Source organism: Schistocerca nitens, chromosome 5, assembly GCF_023898315.1.
Source record: "Schistocerca nitens isolate TAMUIC-IGC-003100 chromosome 5, iqSchNite1.1, whole genome shotgun sequence".
In the NCBI taxonomy this organism is placed as follows: domain Eukaryota; kingdom Metazoa; phylum Arthropoda; class Insecta; order Orthoptera; family Acrididae; genus Schistocerca; species Schistocerca nitens.
The window spans coordinates 736,173,179-736,182,162 of NC_064618.1; positions in this window are offsets into that span (position 1 = coordinate 736,173,179).

Genomic DNA, 8,984 nt, shown 5'->3' on the forward strand with positions numbered 1-8,984 from the left:
AGGGTATTTAGTCTGTCTCATACATGTTGTCCACTAGGTGGGCTGGCTGGCTCTTCCAAGATTATCAGAAGATTTGACGGGATGTCATCTACTCCTGGGGCCTTGTTTCGACTTAGGTCTTTGACTGCTCTGCCAAATTTTTCTCGTAGTATTACATCTCTCATCTCGTCTTCGTCTACGTCCTGTTCCATTTCTAAAATATTGTCTTCATCTTCCCTGTATAGACTCTCCATATACCCCTTTCAGCTAGACGTTTGTATTCCCTTTCGCCTACTTCATCTGATGCAATGTTTATATTTTTGCCTTTCATGAATTAATTCCAGTATCTCCTATGTTATTCAGGGATTTCTACCAGGCTTTGTCTTTTTACCTATTTAATCCTCTGCTGTCTTCACTATTTCATATCACAAAGCAACCCATTACTATTCTACTGTATTCCTTTACACTGTTTCCTCAATCGTTGCCTAGTGCTCCCTCTGAAACTATCAACAACGTCTGATCCTTTCAACTTTTCAGGTCCCATCTCCTTAATTTCCTACCTTTTTGTAGTTTCTTCCTTTTGATATACAGTTAGTGACAAATAAGTTGTGGTCAGGGTGCACATCTGCACCAGGAAATGTCTTACAATTTAAAATCTCTTTCCGAAGTCTCTGTTTTACCATTATACAGCCAATCAGAAAACTTCCGGTATCATCACGTCTCTTCCACTTATTCAACTTTATTTCGTGATTCATAAACCAACTGTTAGCGATGATTAAATTATGTTTCATCCAAAATTTTCATTCCTTTCCCCTGCCCATATTGAAATACAATTTTTGCTTTTGTTCCTTTCCCCACTATCGAATTCCTGTACCTCATCACATATTTTTGTCTCCCTTAACTATCTGAATGATTTCTTTTACATCATTACACATTTCCTCAGTCTCTTCATCATCTGCGGAGCTCGTTGACATATAAACTAGTGCTACTGAACTGCTAGTAAAATACATACCCTAGTCAAACACAAAATGAAACAGACAGTGTTCGTCGACATTTTGGAATCGGGTTCCAGTTTCTCGTGTGGAGTCACGCCGCATACTGGCGATTACACAACATCTTCCTGTCTGAATGCTACACATGACAGTTACTAGGAATAAAACATTTGATGAATGTGCAAGTGATTACTCTGCTTTCTAACTGACTTTTCATTTGCTAAGGAATATCTTTTGACGAAGCTTATGGGCTAATTACAGCTGTGTATCCAACCAGAACGGCGACTCAGATTCAGATGGTGCCTTCCTTAGCAACACTCCACGCCTGAATCACAGTTGTACGCTTCAAGGACCCACAAAAAGACTCTCTCACCGAATGGTTCTGTCCTTTAATTCCCTTTGACGTCATTTACTCAATAATAAGCATATTGACAAAAAGAAAGTTGTATATTTCCATTGCAAAGCGTAAACTGGTGGCCTTTTCTACATATAATATTATCGAACAAAGACAAAGAGCCAGGAAGCTAATGGGAGAAGTGTGGCTGTTTATAAGATAAGAATAGATCTGCAAGAAAAACTTGACCCACAGTGTCCACGTGTCGGGTCAACACTGCCTCCCGCGACCTACTCGTGAGGATTTGTTGGTTTTGGCGATTGCGTAAGCGGCTGTACTATCTGAAACACACTGACACTCTCGCGTAGTGTGACGCGTAAGCGACGACGGCCCATCCGCCTCTACGGCAGAGGTCGTTAACTCTCGGCGAGGTTGTAACAGTTTAGCCGGAGACTGCAGATTCGAACGTTGACAATGGGAGACATGTTCTCCACCAATTTCTGGCTAGCAAGAGGAGCGTAGCTTATAGTGTAACCCCCAAAGGGATGGAGATTTTAATCTAAATTACTATACAAACACAAGTCGTAGTTTAACGTTGTTAACAAAAATTTCAAAAAGTTCTTGACGGGTTTACTTCGGATTTTTGCACGATTCTCTAATAAATGTTTGGGCGGACATAGGCTACACATGGAAGAGGATTTTAGCAGACACCTCTGGAAGTTCTTTATCGATTTACTTCAGATTTTTACACGATACTCTAATACACCTAGGGACAGAAATAGGATACATTTTTTAAAATATAGACGGTATATAACTACGTATATAAAATCTATGCTTATAAATGAAGGCAAGTTGATGTTTAAGATTGTTATCATAAAACTCGAAAAGTTCTAGACCGATATACTTCACATTATTACACTATAATAAACGTGCAGGCAGACATAGGCTACACATTTTAAATATACATGATATATACGAATATATACTATACAAATGGGAAAGATTCTTTAAAAATCTCGGAAAGTTCTTCACCAATTTATTTAAAATTTTTACCCAGTGCTCTAATAAACTTTCAGACGGACATATGCTACATACCTTTTTAAAATATGTATGTATATAAGTATATGTATACAGTAGAAAGGGCGACGTTGTTGGCAAAAATCTCAAAAAGATCTTGACCGATTTACCTAAAACTGTTACACGATTGCTCTAATGAACAAGCAGACGGACGTAAATTTTTACTATAAGTAATATATAAATATATATTAATACAGAAAGAGGAAAACTTGTTACCAAAAATCTCGAAAAGTTATCCTTCAATTTACTTCAAATTTTTATACAATATCCTAATGAACATTCGGATGACCATAGACTATAAAATTTCTTGACTGATTTACTTCAAATTTTTATACACTGTTCTAATGAATATGCCGATGGTCATATGCTAAAGATGCTCTTAATATATAACTGTACCGTCTGGAACCGCAAGACCGCTACGGTCGCAGGTTCGAATCCTGCCTCGGGCATGGATGTTTGTGATGTCCATAGGTTAGTTAGGTTTAACTAGTTCTAAGTTCTAGGGGACTAATGACCTCAGCAGTTGAGTCCCATAGTGCTCAGAACCATTTGAACCATATAACTGTACCAGGTGGTTATAATTAAACTTTCTCTATTTAACACGTTATTACACTGAAACTAGTTGTCCTACGAGGAGGAAACTTGGTACCATTAGTGTCAAACACATGAGAAAGAGAAATAATCCATACTCAATTCAGTCGAAACACTTTTGACTTGCTGCTATGGTACATCATAACATTACAAACCGGTGCCAATACTGCTACAAAAGGTGCTCAATATGGCGTCCATCAGTGTCCAGAAGAGTCTGCACGGCAGGACGAAGCATGTCCGTAGGTACGGTGGCTACCTCTCTTGATACACTACGCCTTAGATCAGCGCATGTGTGAATGTATCCTTGGAAAACCCTGTCCTTCAGGCGACAACCAGAAATCACAGGGAGTGGGATCAGGTGATCGTGGCGACCAAATATTTGGAAACGATCGGCTGATAATTTGATCGTTTCCAAATGTGTTTCGGAGGAGCAGGTGAACTTCACGAGCGATGTGCGGTGGGGCCCCATTTTGCATGAAAACTGTTGAGTTCAATGCGTCTCTCTCCTGTAGGGCGGGTATGACATGCTGGTGAAGCATATCGCAATAACGCTGTCCAGTCACAATGCACGTTTTTGGTCCTTGAGCGCCAACCTGTTCAAAAAGAATGGGCCCATGATGAACGCAGCCATGAAGCCACACCATATGGTGACATGTTCACCATACAGAGGAACTTCATGCACAGAGACTGGAGGTGAAGATACTCACACTCGACAATTCTGTGTGTTCACCTCACCCGTCAGCGAAAAGTGAGCTTAGTCCATAGGATGATACAGGGTCAGCCCTCGTCAACTCCAGTCTTTGCGAGAAAATGGAGCGCGAAGTTAACGTGTTGTTGTGGGTCCTGTGGTGCAAACAGCTGTACGATATGTACGGATGCCATTTCAGAATGGTTTGAAGCACCTTCCGTGCAGTCGACCACGGGATGTTCAACTGTCGTGACAGCACGCGCACTGCCTCAAGATCGGAAACTGCGCCCAGCTTTGTCTGCCATAGCAACAGCGATTTCATCAACGACCTGTGGGGCAACCGGTCGTCGACATCTTCCTCGAGCGACGCTCAGTTCTCCAGTTGATTCAAACTATTTCATCATGCTGCAGACAGCAGGTGGAGAAAGAGCAGTCTTCGTAATCCTTTCAGCGGCGGTATTCCCGAAGAACAGCTGCAGCATTACCGTTGTTTTGATAATAGAGATTTACCAATAATGCCCTGCTCCTTTTGTCCAAGCTCATGTTAACACGTTAACAAGTGCACTGCGACTGGTCAGGTGTGTGAGAGTATGAATCAAGATCACAGCACTTGGTGGTCATAATTGGAACTGGACGGTGGCGCTGTGACGCATGGAAATCATGCACTATATATTCTGGACATCAATGCTACCAAGTTTGGTAATCGTATGGTAGTTAGTTTCCGTGTTATTGTGTGTTTATTACGGATACTTTAATTATAATCACCCAGTATATATAATGCATATATGGGAGACCTTGTTACCAAAAATTTTGAAAAGTTCTTGACCAATACACAATATTGGCCATTAAAATTGCTACACCAACAAGAAATGCAGCTGATAAACGGGTATTCATTGGACAAATATATTATACTAGAACTGACATTTGATTACATTTTCACGCAATTTGGGTGCCTTGATCCTGAGAAATCAGTACCCAGAACAACCACCTCTGGCCGTAATAACGGCCTTGATACGCCTGGGCGTCGAGTGAAACAGAGCTGTACAGGTAGGGCTGCCCATGCAGCTTCAACACGATACCACAGTTCATCAAGAGTAGTGACTGGCGTATCGTGACGAGCCAGTTGCTCGGCCACCATTGACCAGACGTTTTCAATTGGTAAGAGATCTGGAGAATGTACTGGCCAGGGCAGCAATCGAACATTTTCTGTATCCAGAAAGGCCCGTACAGGACCTGCAACACGCGGTCGTGCATTATTCTGCTGAAATGTAGGGTTTCGCAGGGATCGAATGGAGGGTAGAGCCACGGGTCGTAACACATCTGAAACTTAACGTTCACTGTTCAAAGTGCCGTCAATGCGAACAAGAGGTGACCGAGACGTGTAACCAATGGTACCCCATACGATCACGCCGGGTGGTACGCCAGTATGGCGATGACGAATACACGTTTCCAATGTGCGTTCACCGCGATGTCGCCAAACACGGATACGACCATCATGATGCTGTAAACAGAACCCGGATTCATCCGAAAAAATGACGTTTAGCCATTCGTGCAACCAGGTTCGTCGTTGAGTACACCATCGCAGGCGCTCCTGTCTATGATGCAGCGTCAGGGGTAACCGCAGCCACGGTCTCCGAGCTGATAGTCCATGCTGCTGCAAACGTCGTCGAACTGTTCGTGCAGATGGTTGTTGTCTTGCAAACGTCCCCATCTGTTGACTCGGGGATCGAGACGTGGCTGCACGATCCGTTACAGCCATGCGGATAAGATGCCTGTCATCTCGACTGCTAGTGATACGAGGCCGTTGGGATCCAGCACGGCGTTCCGTATTACCCTCCTGAACACAAATATTCCATATTCTGCTAACAGACATTGGATCTCGACCAACGCGAGCAGCAATGTCGCGATACGATAAACCGCAATCTCGATGGGCTACAATCCGACCTTTATCAAAGTTTGAAACGTGATGGTACGCATTTCTCCTCCTTACACGAGGCATCACAACAACGTTTCACCAGGCAACGCCGGTCAACTGCTGTTTGCATATGAGAAATCTGTTGGAAACTTTCCTCATGTCAGCACGTTGTAGGTGTCGCCACAGGCGCCAACCTTGTGTGAATGCTCTAAAAAGCTAATCATTTGCATATCACAGTATCTTCTTCCTGTCGGTTAAATCTCGCGTCTGTAGCACGTCATCTTCGTGGTGTAGCAATTTTAATGGCCATTAGTGTAAATACAGATTCGATTAAACCTTTTAACAGGTTATACACGGGGACAAGTATTGATTTCCTGCTTTCATTCACATTAGATGTGCCACACATATGTTAACAGCTCAGATTTCCTCAAAACTGCTAGATAATTACTTATTTAATAAACAGCAATGTTACTGAAGTATCAGCTTCTCATAGTACGCAGTAGAAAAGGAAGTACCTCGAAAAATTCAAAGAAATTAATAGAAGGTTACAAAGTAAAGTCAAGTGTTCGAGGAGATCGAGAGAAAATGACGGTTATAACGCTGGGGTTCACATTCATATGTCGGTTAATGGACAGATGTGCCAGTCCATTCAGCAGCTCTTCTTCCATTGTTGGGCGTAAATAACTTTTCAGTCAACGCAGGCACGTAACTAAAGCTTTGATCACACATGCAGGTTGATACAGGAAGGACAGCAAATAATTGAAGCAGTGTTCAAATGTTCGGGAAGAATTGAAATAAAGAAATAAATTATTCGAATTACAATAATCCCAATGATTAGATATGCAATTGTGACCCTGTTTCATTTTACAGTTCGGTTGAAGTAAGGATGCAAAATATTGAATGCGCTGGTTTATCAAACTGCCTTCTTCGTTGATATCACATACGTTATAACGAACAAAGTGAAAATTTACTTCCAGAAAGATGAAGAATGGTAAGTGGACGCGTTGTATATTTATAACTTATATATAAGAAGTTAACTGTTATCAGGCCCAAATTAGAACAGTTTGTGCATAATAATTACAGTTAACCACGTATCTCATTTGATAGGAGAAAGACTGAAGGTTCATCACTGTAACATAATTATGTTTCAAAGCTATGTTTATTCCCGGTGCAAAGAAATGACTTCTGAACGCTACGACAGCAGATTTACTGAAGAAGGATGCAAAATACTTAAATAAGAATTGCACGATCTGAAGTGTACACTTTGAAGATGTGATGATTGCTAACATTTTGAAAACCCTCGTGTTATTCCAACATTATTCAGGCCACCGAATCCACTAAGGGCAGTATCACTCGAAAGGAAAGCAGGTCTGAGCATAATTCAAAACATCCGTATAATTTAAATTTTAATGCAGCTTACTGTCTTCATTTAAAGTACTACCTATGTGTTACCTTCAGAATGAAAACAGGAGCCGGCCGAAGTGGCCGTGCGGTTAAAGGCGCTGCAGTCTGGAACCGCAAGGCCGCTACGGTCGCAGGTTCGAATCCTGCCTCGGGCATGGATGTTTGTGATGTCCTTAGGTTAGTTAGGTTTAACTAGTTCTAAAGTTCTAGGGGACTAATGACCTCAGCAGTTGAGTCCCATAGTGCTCAGCGCCATTTTTTTTGAAAACAGGAATGAAATTTCTAGCAGTGGCACAAACACAGAAACTCCTACATTATGTCCCATATCAGCTGTGGCTGTTGAAAGTGAAGTCGATTTATCTGCTCAAAGTCCCAGAAAAGAAAAATTAAAATGCAAAATGAAATTTCTGCAAGGAAAAAACCGATGTTTACGAAACGAAGTAGCTTCGTCGCCCTCTGAAGCTAAAAATAGTGGCAGTTCACAGCTTGCACTTGTGAAAAGTACTAAATTTAAAAGCTTATAAAAACATGGTTTTTACGCTATATTTTTTTACTCCCATTGCTTACGCATTTATCTAAAATATTTTACAATTGTCCACAACTCGCTGCGGCAAGCGATGAGAGGAGGTAAATGTGGCTGTCCAGTGGGATGCTGAACAGACCCAGTTTAGAATTCCTGTGACGGTCAGATAAATTGTACCCCCACACGATTGTGAACGCTGAGCAAATATGCCCATGCCCTAACTGTGCTTAAATGAAAAGCTTCGAATATTCACTAAAAACACGAGAACCACTTCCAGACACACTACAAAAAATCTGATGACAGCGTTGGAATCACAGTGAAGAGACGAGTTCAATAAAATTCTCATTATTTTTATGAAGCAAGTATTAACAAAGTTATTAACAGTTTTGTGTAAAATGTTTTATGACAACAGGAACAAGAGCTACAAATGTGGTACGTATGTGTACGACGCATAATTGAATAGGTCTTGAAGTTAGCTATAAAATGAATATATTTATCTTATTATTGAACAAATATACACTTTCCAGGAATAGATTTTCACTCTGCAGCGGAGTGTGCGCTGATATGAAACTGCCTGGCAGATTAAAACTGTGTACCGGACCGAGACTCGAACTCGGGACCTTCGCCTTTCGCGGGCAAAGTTTGGAAGGTAGGAGACGAGGTACTGGCGGAATTATAGCTGTGAGGAGGTGTCGTGAGTCGTGCTTGGGGTAGCTCAGTTGGTAGAGCACTTTCCCGCCAAAGGCAAAGGTCCCGAGTTCGAGTCTCGGTCCGGCACACAGTTTTAATCTGCCAGGAAGTTTCAAATATATACTTTGTAATAAATAAATTATTCAGCATGGGACATGAGTTTCTACCGGCGCTTATAATGATCACGCAACTTACGGGAAGGCAGCCGGGTGACATCATCGACAACCTTCAATATTTCGGCAGGAGCACATCCTTTCATTTTCAAGCTAAAACCGCAGCAAGTAAGAGCTGTGCAACGGAATGTAAAACTTCAGTTTGAAGAGCACTTACGGAAAGATAAACACCTACACAGATACACACACTGTAGAAACTAGCGCCACCGCACACCCAAAGATGATCGACATCAGAAGTTACCGTTAGTGAAAATTGATAATCAACGAGTGAAGTAGCTTTAACTCTGTCCGTCTGTTTTTGACACAGAATTTAAACAAAACCCTCCATTTCTGTTTATAAGCTTACCTGCTAATTGAATTTCAGTAACTTTTCGTCAGAATGGTTGTAATGAAAGACAAATCAGTCGTGCATTGCGCTATAGACTAACCGTGCACCGGGTGAGTAATGATACCTAAGTGGCACCGAAGTCTATGGCCTCTTTGCCTTATGCAGGGAGCATCTCCAACAGAATTAGTCGTATTTTGCAGAAATATGATGTGAAACGTGCTTTTCGACCACCTTCTGAGATTAGGGTCCTTTTAGGTTCCATAAAGGATGATACGCACTGGGAGAAAAAA